The following is a 14400-nucleotide window of genomic DNA, read 5'->3' on the forward strand; positions in this document are numbered from 1 at the left end:
CGAACAGAGAGAGAGGGCAGACAGGCAGACAGGGGAGACCAGGCAGAGTGAATGGGGAGGAGAAAGAGAAAGAGAGAGAGAGAGAGGGCGGATAGTTAGGCGGGGAGTGGCTTCTCCACCGCCCCTTGGTTGTCGGAAAGACTTAAAACTTTATTTAATTTCCCCAGTTACTTCCATCCTGAGCGTTCAGCTGCACGAAGCTAAAACCTGGGGGAGAGACAGGGCTACATCGGCTTCACACAAACTAAGAAATTAGGACGAACATTTCATCCACCACTACTCCATCAGTTCTCGGCCTAAAAACCATCCTTGTAATGATTTCAGATTTAAAGTGAGTATGGTTTTTACGCCGCTTTTACCAATATTCCAGCCAAGTTACGGCGGGGGACACCAGACATGAGCTTCACACACTGTGGGGAATCAAACCTCTGTTTTGGAGGTGGCAAGCGAACACTTCGACCACTAGGCTACCCACCGCACTAGTTATGAGACACGTTGTGAACTGTTTACATCGTTACGCTTGTAAGCGTGTTAAAATTCGTGTAAAACATACCATTATTTCATCAGCAGCTGATGAAACCCAGACATGGAACGACTGACAAGAAAGCTTTCATTCTGAATCCCCCAAACAACTGCCACTATCTGATTGGGGACCTTGATTGTCTGTCTGCTGAGAAGGACAATATTAAATTAGATTCTCGTCGTTAAATAAGATCGCTTTGTGTTGAGAAGTTTCCCAGCAGTGGGGCTTTGTTTATCCTCCTGAACGTAACCAGGGTCCCACCATGAGGCGACGGTCAATAATTCAACAACATAACACAGGAAACCACGTATGGCTGACTATTTCCACTCCATATGACCACAGAAGGTGTAAAAACAGACGCCTCTCGAGACTAAGTAGGGTTAGTTTTATCAAAAGATTGCACGGAACAACGGGAATGAACAATTGAATAAATGTACAATCGGTAAGTAGCTCACACGAAGTACACATCTTAGCTAAAGTTAGGGGTGAAGTGAGATGGGGTTTAGCGTTGCGTACACCATCACTGCGCTTACACAGCGGTGTGCGTGCGTGCGTGCGTGCATGTTTGATGTTCTTTGATATGAAGGGGCGGTGGGGTAGTCTAGTGGTTAAAGCGTTCGCTCGTCACGCCAAAGACCTGGGTTCGATTCCCCACATGGGTACACTGTGTGACGGCCATTTCTGGTGTCCCCCGCCGTCATATTGCTGGAATATTGCTAAAAGCGGCGTAAAACCATACTCACTCACTCACTCACTCACTAATACTACTACTGGACCCTTTGAGTTCGTTATAACCGTAGTTTCCTTGAACACCATAGTGCAATTTTAAAGGCGCAATTACTCAGCTCGAATCCCATCGGACCTCCATCATACAACAGATGTCATGGATTCCCATTGTATTATCTGGAGTGATACAAAACTATCACAGACTTCCAGGCGTTCCGCTGGATACGAGTCTGCTCAGATGGAACGGTACTGTCTTGGTTACTGGTAAACACTGGCAAGATCCAGAGCAATGAAGAGGACACCCAGGGTAAAAGTCAATAAATCAATCGCGATTCGATTTTGTTTCTAAAACTGACCTAGTTGTACTAGAATTGTATTATCACTGTTTTTTCCATACGCTACGTTCTTTTATCGTCCAAAACAGTGTTCCACAGGAGCAACTGCTTGAGTGAGATCGTTTTGACAGTAGATTTTGTACAATGCCCTGACAATGCTATGACGTCATGAACTTGATGACGTCACAATGCTATGATATCGCTGCACTGCAAGCCTAATGGCAGTACCATGTTCATAGATGTACATTTTTCATTGAAAACTAAAAAAGAATTATTTTTGATGATAAATAGAATCTCACCCTCGTGTCTTTTCATATCAAATATATCAACTCTCGTTGATAAAAGTAAAAATATCCTCGGTAAGCCTCGGATATTTGTAACTCGTGGTGATATATTTGATATCAAAGGACACTCGGGTGAGATTCTCTATTTATACCTACAGTCAATGTAATGGTGATGTTCGCTATATTAACTACAGTAAAGAAATATATAACTCATAACTGCCAGTGATCTGCTTGCTGTTTTACGATGCCCTCAGCAATATTCCAGCTATGTGAGGCGGTCTGTGAACCACTGTACGGTAATTTGTTTTCTATATTTATTGTCTTTAAATTTCAAGATAATTATGTAAATAGAAATGTTAAGATACTGAGGGGCAGTGGGGTAGCCTAGTGGTTAAAGCGTTGGCTCGTCACGCCGAAGACCCGGGTTCGAATCCCCACATGGGTACAATTTGTGAAGCCCATTTCTGGTGTCCCCCGCCGTGATATTGCTGGAATATTGCTAAAAGCGGCTTAAAACTAAACTCTCAGTCAGTCAGTCAGTTAAGATACTGAATTGAAATTTTCAAATGTAATTTGACAACCCCCTATTCTTTTTCGCCTAATTGTCTTGAAATTTGAAGATACCTAAGTAGGAATTTGAAGATACTGAATTACAATTTTCAAATGTAAATTGACAACCCCCTATTTTCTTTCGTCGACTTTTGTCACAGGGTGATGGAGACACATAACACGCAGGAATTCCTGAATATTGTCAGGCTGAGAAGAGTCCACATCTACAGTCGGTGGAATGAACTTGGGTGGACAGACTAAAACACTGGGGCCGGTCTCACAAAGCGATCGTAGCGTTATGACCGTCGTAAGTCTAAGTTAAAGTATGGGTGTTACGATCACGTTAGCGCTACGATCGCTTTGTGAAACGGGCCCTGGTGGTTGTCCACATGCAACAATATATTAGGCCGTTTTTGCCTTGCCAACCATGAGCTAGGTTGAGTGCGATGAGACGGTCGATGAAACACCCAATGAAATTATTGGATTATGTATGTGTTCCATCGTACCGAATCGATATTTGAACACATGTCACAAATGAATATCTATCTATGTATCTCAATTCAAGTGAGTGTGTCAACCGCGACAATGAGACTGGTATATAACTTGTAAATATTGATCTGCGATTACATATCCCATTTTCCGGTAACCCGACGCATCTTAATGTGAACATGGTACTTTTTAGCTGAAACATCGGTAGATCGAGGATACTTTTTAGCTGAAACACCGGTAGATCGAGGATAAATGATTACTTCTAGTTGAACAGTTTACGAGACACACGGCAATGTTGATCTGTGTACTTAAGACATTGCCAAGCAGAATACGACATGCAAATGAAATTGTAAAACGTCATATCTAGTGATGTTTTATTTCACATTTGATATTCATCATACGATTTTCCATCGTGGAGATCCGACTCACATTAATGTAAAACAAGATTCATCAGAAGATGACAAATCCCCCCGGCCCCACACATTCGAAAGAACAAATCATCTGATTGATACGGCAAGTCCCACAAGAATGATCTGTCCAACTTGATGAGAACATCCTATATTCCTGTACATATAAAACAGTAGTTATTGGGCTGTCAAAAGAGTATCATACATCGGAATTCAGACCTTCCATTTGTATGCCTGGTCCTTACTCTGCAAAGATATGAGTTATGGATTCCAACCAGTTAGTACAATACGCTGTAATCTCATAATTAGTACTACACGCTGTGATCTCACGGTTGGTACAATACGCTGTGATCTCACGGTTAGCACAATACGTTGTAATCTCACGGTTGGTACAATACGCTGTAATCTCACAGGTGGTACAATACGATGTGATCTCCCAGTTGGTAAAATACGCTGTGTTCTCACAGTTGGTACAATACGCTATGATCTCACAGGTGGTAAAATACGCCGTGATCTCACAGTTGGTACAATACGCTGTGATCCCACAGTTGGCAAAATACGCTGTGATCTCACAGTTGGTACACTGTGATCTCACAGTTGGTACAATACGCTGTAATCTCACATTTAGTACAATACGCTGTGATCTCACAGTTGGTACACTGTGATCTCACGGTTAGCACAATACGCTGTAATCTCACATCTGGTACAATACGCTGTAATCTCACAATTGTTACAATACGCTGTCATGTAACAGTTAGTACACTACGTTGTAATATTACAAATGGTACAATACTCTGTGATCTCCCGGTTGGTACAATTCGGTGTAATCTCATAGTACTATACGCTGTGATCTCACGGTTGGTACAATACGTTGTAATCTCACCGTTGGTACAACACGCTGTCATCCAACAATAAGTACAATACGCTGTTCTCTCACAGATGGTACAATACGCTGTGATCTCACGGATAGTACAATACTCTGTAATCTCACAGTTGGTACAATACGCTCTAATGTCACAGTTGGTACAATACGCTGTGAGTTCACTGTTGGTACAATATGCTGTAATCTCACATTTAGTACAATAGGCTGTAATCTCACAGTTGGTACAATATGTGATCGCATACGATTACATGAATATACATTTGAATACTCATGACAATAATCATTATGATATTCAAATATGATTACATACAAGAAAAGACTAACTTTCCAACATCTAAAAAATGCCACTCAGAGAAGTAATCGAATCTAGACCAGACAATCTGGTGATTGGCATCATGAGCATCGATCTAGGCAATTGGTATGCGTGGCAACCAAGTCAGCGAGCCTGACCACCCCATCCAGTGAATTGCTTCTTTCGACAAGCATGGGTTGCTGAGAACCAATTCTAACCCGGATCTTCACGGGAAGTGAATTCGGTGACATCCCTGTGAATAAAGTCTAAGTCAAACTTATTGGCATGAAACAGAATACATAATATATTCTGAAACTCCCTAAATAGCGAAAAGTAGCAGCTGACAACCTAATCGCCGTGTGTGCAAGGTTTATTTCATGAAAGAATAGCTGTTTCGGAAATATGGGTGCAACCACACCACCATGATCAGAGTCAATGTCAAACGTGTTGTCATGGAAACGGATTTTCGTCTAAGACTCTGTAATTAAATAGCTAAAAAGCACCACTTTATAACCTTTTCATACAAGTACCTCCTGAAGGCAAAATGTCATGAAAGAATATGTTGTAGAGATACTTAAAACGATGAACACACCACTATGTACAGAATACGTCAGGGGCGGGGGCGGTGGGGTAGTCTTGTGGTTAAAGCGTTGGCTCGTCACGCCGAAGACCTGGGTTCGAATCCCCACATGGGTACAATGAGTGAAGCCGATTTCTGGTGTCCCCCGCCGTGATATTGCTTTGCTGGAATATTGCTAAAAGCGGCGTCAGGGGCGCACCCAGGGGGAAAAAAGACAAAACACAAAACACACACACACACACACACACACACACACACACACACACACACACACACACACACACACACACACACACAAAAAGAAGAAAAACCACACAAACAAAACCACACATACAACCAACAAACACAAACCACCACACACACCCACACACACACACACCAAATCCGGGATCCACCCTTGCATGTTGCCATCGGAACGGGGAGAGTGTTTTCTGACATAAGAGTCTAAGACCTATTAGTCTTAGAGATATGGTCCGGACACCTCTGTGAACAAGGTCAAAGTGAAACATGATGACACTGAAACAAAAATCTTTTCAACTCCTAAAACTCCCTAAATAGCAAAAGGCCACCTAAATACACAACGCCATGTTATGTGAACACACCACCTGTTCCTTGTGGGCAAAGCCTCACGTACGAACATTTATTGGTGCGCGCGTACTTACCTACTTACCCACCAAATCGATGTTGAAAACAGATGTAATGAATTTATGATAAACTTTGAGTCTGCACGCCACTGAGACCTTACAGGTCTTGCCTCCTGCGTACCCACAGAACACTTAACCAGGGTCCCGTTTCACAAAACGATCTCAGCGCTACGACTCTCGTAAGTCTATACATTAAAGCATGAGGGTTACAATAGTCGCAACGCTACAACAGGTACTTTGTGAAACGGGACCCAGGATGTCACGATTGAGCCACAACATTACGTCACAATGGCATTATCTCAACCACACAGCGCCGGAGGCCATGGGTAATCACAACCTTTTAGCTTTAAGAAGCGCACCTACATAAATTATGATTTAATCTTTTAAAAACATTTAAAGGGCAATCCTTTTGCATATAATGACACAATAGTGACAGACATGACTTCCATTTATACATGTAGTTTTTGTGAAATAAAAGCAATCTGGGGTAGTTTCAGTCTCTTTCAATAACTGACAAGAACCTTGAAATCCAGATGAAATTTTTTAAAGAGGTAACCGGGACGGAGAACTCTAGATCAAAGTGAATAAATCTGGTACCTCCTGTATTTTGCGCTGCGCATTTATCAATGAAAGCCAATTACTAAATTATATACATAGTCACACATACTATCGATGCGTCGATAGTTTTTCGTTTCTACCATCGGTTAATTGATATCGGACACTCAACAATCGCAATCCATCGATAGTTCGATGCATCGTTACAGCACTATAGTGACCGACATCATGAACATCGATCTACGCAGTTGGGATACGATGACATGTGTCAACAAAGTCAGCAAGCCTGACCACCCGATCCCGTTAGTCGCCTCTAACGACAAGTATGGGTTGCTGAAGATCAATTCTAACCCGGATCTTCTCGGTTATAGACGACTGGAACATACGGCCTTCTAGTACACTGAGGACCCGTGAAGATCCGGGGTAGAATAGGTCTTCAGCAACCCATGCTTGCCACAAAAGGCGACTATGCTTGTCGTAAGAGGCGACTAACGGAATCGGGTGGTCAGGCTCGCTGACTTGGTTGACACATGTCATCGGTTCCCAATTGCGCAGATCGATGCTCATGTTGTTGATCACTGGATTGTCTGGTCCAGACTCGATTATTTACAGACCGCCGCCATATAGCTGGAATATTGCTGAGTGTGGCGTAAAACTAAACTCACTCACTCACTCCAGTACACTGAGATGATAATGTATAAAAGCGCTGCCGGCATAATGAAATAATTTGGGTGTGGGGTCTATACTTTTCACGATCCACATAAACGAACCTCTCATCCTTCTATAATAACTGACGCTTGCTTATGCAATGCAGGTGTCGTCTTGCGACAATAACCATAGATCGCATACGCCCAAAACACCACACGTGTCAGAGATCCGAGAGTTGCTAAAAGCAAAACATATTACTTTGTCGTAACACAGCTATATTCGTAGCTGCACGATGAAACATTCATTCAAGGTCAAAATCCAAAGAGCTCCACATCAATTATGCATTGACTTCATATTGCTCAATCGGCAGCTCGATCTGAGCAGACGACAAACTGAGCAGACGACAAATTGAGCAGAGGAGACTGAGTACACAGGCGAGTGGGTAGAGCTGTGGACGCATGTTAGCTAACGCTTCGGACGTTCTTTTTAGTTCACACAACACTGACTGATGGGTATTTGAAATCGTCAAATATTTCAAATGTCACAAAGATGTGACGCAACTTCAAACGACTTCTACGCGCCACACGGTGTTCGAGGTAAACATTAGTATCGAATAAGTTTGATAGGTAGGAGAAATATGAATACATGGTCAGCGCAGTGAATTTTATCGAACAATATCAGTTGTCCCTTACAGAGAGTTATAATAAGTATATGTATATGCTTCAGGGTGTTGAAAAATGAAGAAAAAGGCAGCTCCAAAACATACACTGGCGGAAGATGTCTTCAGACAGAATAGAAACTTTGGTTCAAAGTATCAGCTGAAACATATTTTTTCCATCTGTAGCTGAAGAAGCCATTAGGTTAAAGCGTTCGCTCACCACGCCGAAAGTCCGGGTTCGATTTCCCCACAATGTGTGGAGCCCACAGTATTTGCTAAAATCGGCGTAAATTCACACTCTCGCAACGAAAATCCTAAGAAAATCCGCCCCTTTTCATTACCTTGATGTCTTCTCAGAAGCCCTTAATTACGCCCCAACTTAAAGCCACATCAACATATTTATTACACAAGACAGACATATGCTTCGCGGATCCAAGTCTACAATCCCTACCTAAACGAATTCTCCGACCATGAAAACATAAAACATCACGAGATAAAAAGAAAACATCAACTGTATCTGTCGCTGGTGATGTAGAACTGCAACAACGGCACATCAAAGGTCCCCGCCATGTCCTGTTCTAAAGCCTCAGGTCATATACAGTATCCTTACTTTCTTTCTGACGAGACCAATTTCCATTCATAAGAAACTGCTGAAGTCGCTTCAAAATAATTAAAGTGTCCTTTGATCATTTGACTTAACAGAGACTGGCACATTCGGCTTCAATGGTAAACAGCTTGTGGCGGAAAAACCCGAAAGGCCGTAAAGACTACAAACAGTGTGGTCTATGGTTCCGATGACCTGTGGAATTGGTCTTCAGCAACATGCTTCTCGTAAGAAGCGACTAACGGGATCGGGTGGTCAGGCCCGCTGACTTGGTTGACACATGTCATCGTATCCCATGCAGATGCGTACGCTTGTGCTGTTGATCACTGGATCACTTCACAAAATTTAAACGGTGTTAAAAACAAACAAAACATCATCCAAAATTCCCCCAGTAAATACCACACAGTGCACCATGTCGATTCATATGTTGTGCGTTTCATTATGATCTCACTGAAATAACCAGAAACACATTCCCCGAGCTCATTTCCTGTAGCAACAGATAAAATCGATCTCCAAGATCAAAGTAAATGACAGAAGTGGAAACTAAGTTTGTCGTGAAACATTACAGAAAAATGTCCATTTAATGTCATGCCAAATGGCCCAGTCTCTGTTAGCGCGATATAGTTTGGTTCTGTCCGGTACAAAAATCCGGGTTGAAGGTTCGTCACTATTGTCCGGTTTGTAAGGAGGAGACACATATTTCCTCCGCTCATGTCATCTGTGCCGTTAAGATTGCTCTCCAGTTTGAAAATGAGTAACTGTTATTGAGAACTGACAGTAGTCTGTCTCACAGTCCCTGAACCACATTATTTTCCCTACTGCCAAGCCCTAACTGCAGTGCTAAATCCCTAAATAAGCAAGTCTAGATTTCCTCAGGTTCAGCAACTGTTAGGCAGTAGGGGCTTGACTGGCCCACATGAGTTGATGACATCATGGAGATAGGACAGGGCTTATTAACAGGAGAGCCAATAAATAGGCCTGTCACTTATGCCGTTATCTGATGGTTGTATGATGTGACTTCTAATTGGTAATGACCCCGGCACGTGTAGCCCTAATGCAGATGTTATTAGTCTCCGAATCTCTGGTTTCAATGGGGCTCCTTTTCAATTTAAATGGGCTTGTTTGTTACTATAAAAATTATATATATTCAGAGACTAAGCGTTAGTCTAAACTGACAGGAACGAATATCCATTTGGAATCAGTAGCTGTTCAAATGTTTAGGAGGATCTTGGTTAATAACAAGAATAATAACAAGAATACGGTGAATTTATGAAACGCCTCTCCACGTTAAATACACACTCATCCTTATGTCGTGTTAAAACCCTGTAACTCTTCTTGTCACAGTAAAACCTCAAATGTGACAAGTCCTTGTGCGTGACTAATCCGAATTCGAAAACATATCTAAGATCCTGTCACGTTTGATAAAAGGGAACATCAGTGATGAGACCAGGACATCACCTCGTGCTGAGGACTAGCGCCATGAAGCATACACTCAACACTACCGCTGAAGAGGTCGTTGTCGACCCAAGGTATTCAGAGTGTGTGAGTTTAGTTTTACGCCGCACTCGGCGATATTCAAGCTATACCGATCTTATGTCATCCATTATCGCAAGCATCAATTTACGACATATTACTACGTTTGATGTTTCGAGCTACCCTGGAAAATGTGAGAGACCATATTTAACGAATTGTTAGAATGGTTTTGAGACATATTGTCAATACCGAGATCTTTATGACGTGATAACAAAGACTGTCTGGCTATGACTGGTAGCAGTGAGTGAATGAGTCGCACTCAGCAATATTCAAGCTATATTGCGGCGGTCTGTAAATAATCGAGCCTGGACCAGACAATCAAGTGATCAAGAGCATCAGCATCGATCTATGCAATTGGGGCACGATGACATGTGTCAACCAAGTAACCGAGCCTGACCACCCGATCCCGTTTGTCACCACTTAAAAGCATGGGTTACTGAAGACCAATTCTAACCCGGATCACCTCGTGTACAAGGTACACAGAAACGTACCCTAGGACGATTCCATTCTGCATTGTGCCGTTTTCTTGATCGAAACTGTCATACTGTTGTATTAGATGCATTGATTGTGTTATATAAGAAACGAGTATACATAGTAACGAATATTTCGCGATACACAATACCGCTCGCGTTCACTGACTGACTGACTGAGTTTGGTTTTACGCCGCTTTTAGCAATATTCCAGCAACATCACGGCGGGGGACACCAGAAATGGACTTCACACATTGTACCCATGTGGGGAATCGAACCCAGGTCTTCGGCGTGACGAGCCAACGCTTCAACCATTAGGCTACCCCACCGCCCCGCTCGCGTTCAATTGAACGGGAACAGCTATATATAATAGTTTCAGTTTTGGGTTGCGGAAGATGGGCTTCTTCACCGTTTAGTGTACAGGGTACGTTTCTATAGTTTTACTTTGTTTAGGTTACATTTCCATACACATATCTGTAGTACGTGTACCGACAACGATCCCTTCAGCCAAACTGTTTGCACTTTCTATTACATATTGAAGTAGAGACAGAGCCCCGTCTTTTCCCAGGCTGAAATACGTATGACCAGACGTCACCACCTTGTGTACAATGTCTTTGTCAATAATGCGTTGCTAAACTAAGCTCTTGGTCAACATAACCCCCTCCCTTCAATCCTCCTTCTTGACTTGAAACACGCTCATACAAACACAGACAAGCTGTGGTTGGCAGTCGGGCGTGACACGTGTGAAGCTCAAGAGACGTTCAAGTCCACGGTGTAAGGATAAGATTGCGGTGTGCTCAAGCTCCGGACCGTGGTATCACAAACTGGCGGTCCTATTCATGATCACGAAATAAGAAGCGTTGAGCACGGTGTCATGTCAACTGGGACTGGTTTACAATTCTCCAACATACTTACTCACATGGTTGTGTGGCATGGGAAAATTGGTGTGGTTCATTAGAGACTTTATACAGTATGTGCATGATTAATGCATTTAGTGCTTTGTTTAACTGCTTCGAGGCCAGGTTTAGAGATAGCATCAACATTAGGTAATATGATACACCCGGCCTTGTAACCACACTGTATATCTTCACCAGGCTGAACAGCGGTGTTTGCCACCCTCCATTAGACGACGGAGGTGGGGTAGCCATGTGGTTAATGCGTTCGCTCGTCACGGGTTCGATTCCCCACATAGGTACAATGTGTTCAGCTCATTTCTGGTGTCCCCCGCTGTGATATTGCTGGAATATGGCTGCTAAATGCGGCGTAAAACTAAACTCCCTCACAATGAGATCATGGTGTTAATACTCATGCAGTCGGTCAGCACAGCGACTCATAACGTCGCACTACCAAAATTCCAAGTATATGACTGTGGTCCGTAAATACGTTTCTCTTGACCAGGTGAGGTGAGGTGAGGTGAGGTGAGGTGAGAGGTGAGGTGAGGTGAAATTGGGTTTAACGTCGTGCTTGGGAATATTTCGCTCATATGACGACGTGCATGCGTGTGTATGTGGATGTGCGGCTGCTTGTACTAGCCCAGACTTAAGCTGGTTTTATAGTGCTAGCCCACTGAGATACCATGCTGCAGTGAAGCATGAATACCCCACTCAGACACATTATACTGACTCCGAGCCGACCAGTCCTTGTTGTACCCATTAATGCCGAGCGCCAGGCAGGGACCAACAAGTACCATATTTTAACGTCTTTTGGTATGACGCGGTCGGGGATCGAAGCCGCGACCTTCCGCTCTCCGGGCGGACGCTCTAACCACTACACCACGGAGGCGGTCTCTTGACCAGGCATGTGATTGACATCATGAGCACCAATCCTTACAGTTGGGATATCGACCAAGTCACCGCGCCTGACAAATCTGTTAGTCGACAAGAATGGTTTGCTACATTTGCGTGAACTAATCAACCCAGCTAACACTGTAAAGGCAAGACTAGTGTACTGACTTGGAGTGAGTGAGTTCAGTTTTACGCCGCACTCAGCAACATTCTAGCTATATGGCGGCTGTCTGCAAATAATCGAGTGATCACATGAGCATCGATCTGCGCAATTGGGAATCGATGACAGTACTGACTTGGAAAATAATATCTGTAGCCCCTGGGCCTGTTGGTTATGTTTTTTTACGTGTGTGTGTGTGTGTGTGTGCGTGCGTGCGTGCGTGCGTGCGTACCTGCGTGCGCGCGCTGTAAAAACAAATAGAATATATATCAAATTGGACATAGTTTGGCAGGAAATGACGACAGCATTGCTTAGAACATACTACTCAATTTATTTATTTTTCAAATTAGAAAATTTGGTCCAGGATGGTCGCCATTATACCCACGATCTTTGGTATTATTGACAACAGGTATCTTGGTTTCACTTGCCATTTGTCACACAGCTATTTTCAAATAGTGTCCCCTTGAGCTGTATATCAGGTAATATATCCTATCGCACCGGCCTCACATAATGTTGGAGGACAGCATGAGGTAATAAAGGTCCTTGGTCCCGATCCACAAAGCGTTCGTAAAGTTACGACAGGTCGTAACTCTATAGTTTACCATAGGCTTACGAATGTCGTAGCGCTACGAACGCTTTGTGGACCGGGACCCTTGACGCTTACGACTGTGACGAAACCCATGAACACGGACATGGGCTTGTCACACAGAAAAACAGCCTCAAAGAATATACAGTAAACTACGGTTAAAACGAACTCAAAGGACCACTAATTATAGTTCGATATAACCATACCTCTTTATATGACTTTCGACTTAGATATACTGCCAGTAATCAATACGTATCGTATCGCAGGTAAAACATCGCGAAACGTATCGTATCGTTTCGTGACATAGTGTATAGTCCAAGCCCTACCAGTAAACGGGAGCAAAAATATAAAAACACCAAAATCCAGTTCGTTATATCTATCAGTTCGTTATAAGCGTGTTGTTTTCTGTAATGTTACTGGGAGTTATTACACTAGCGTACACATAGTTGGTCATTACTTAAGTCGAATCGTGATCTTTTCTATGATGGTTATTTATGTAGAAACAATGAAATCTACATTATTATTATCATCATTATACTTTTTAAACATTTGATTTTCAAAAGAAACTTTACAAAACTATGCATGCCCAGTCTATACTTTCCAGAATAAAGTAAACAACAACCCATGATCACAATACATGTATGTGTTTCTCTTTAACTGACTGTAACACAGATCCCTTTACAAATTCTGGTGATCCAGTGATGCTCTATTTCGTTAAAGCCTATATACACTAGGGCTGCGCAATATAACCGGTTTACCGGTATATACCGGTTCAGACATGAAAACGATTCGTATTGCGATACGTTGATCGAAAACCGGTATTTTGACACGCATTCGGAAAACGTCGTAACACTCAGAAATCTTCGGATATTTCCTTGTTTTATTTGTGCCAAATATTATTCACATTTTTATTCTATCATGATTAAAATTTGTTATTAAAGCTTAATCAAGCATAGTGATTTTGTTATGTTTTTGCTCTATACATCAAGCAGTAACTCGATTATAAGTAGTTTTTTGTTTAAAAATACTTCATGCAATATATTGCAATACATATCGCAATACATGCTTTCGCATCGCAATATATCGCAATATGAATATTCTCTGCAATACCCACCCCTACTATATACACGTGTCCACTTTGGTACTATTCAATATGCACAGAGATAGATGCCATATAACCCGGAAGTTATTGTTATTTCTGTTCCTGTAAAATGTTGATAATACAACAACAGAATATAATTATCATAAAAATGATCAGTTCATTTCGGTGCAAGTTGTCATGTACGAGAAGCCTAGCAGGTTCCCGCTGATACGTGTCTATAAACTTGCTCTTCATGTGTACATTCGCTATAATGTACAATAAAATTGTCAATTAACAACCCGAGACTTCTACACAACAACAGCTGCCCAGCTTTAGCAGTTGAGTGTTATCAACTTAGGAAATGAAACTTTACTGCAGCAATAAAGCCTACAGTGAGATAGCGCCTATCAATAGTGGTACAGTTATTGACTTCATGAATGTACTTTTCGGTTGTTAAGTTATAAATGTTTCAACCTGATATGTTATGTTGTCCTGCGTTGTTGAACATCTGGAGGACGAAATGAATATTTCATAAGCTGTACGCTTCTGTTGACAGGTGAGCGCGTTATTTCTTTCAGTTTGTGGCCGCCTCCGTGGTGTAGTGGTTAG

The 14400-nt window shown here is 42.4% G+C and overlaps 1 protein-coding gene and 1 long non-coding RNA gene across 2 annotated transcripts in view; both read right to left on the minus strand.

Moving 5' to 3' along the window:
* LOC124284452 overlaps positions 1-14400 on the minus strand; it is a 75446-nt gene that overhangs the window by 25064 nt on the left and 35982 nt on the right. The gene's annotated exons all lie outside the window — the stretch shown is intronic.
* LOC124284468 lies at positions 1926-9340 on the minus strand. The gene is made up of 3 exons (XR_006900560.1): positions 9221-9340; positions 4517-4530; positions 1926-1939 (listed from the first exon to the last, which is right to left on the minus strand). It is a non-coding gene; the product is annotated as an uncharacterized LOC124284468 (long non-coding RNA).

This window comes from Haliotis rubra, unplaced genomic scaffold, assembly GCF_003918875.1.
Source record: "Haliotis rubra isolate DU_JTF1 unplaced genomic scaffold, ASM391887v1 Scf11, whole genome shotgun sequence".
Classification (NCBI taxonomy): domain Eukaryota; kingdom Metazoa; phylum Mollusca; class Gastropoda; order Lepetellida; family Haliotidae; genus Haliotis; species Haliotis rubra.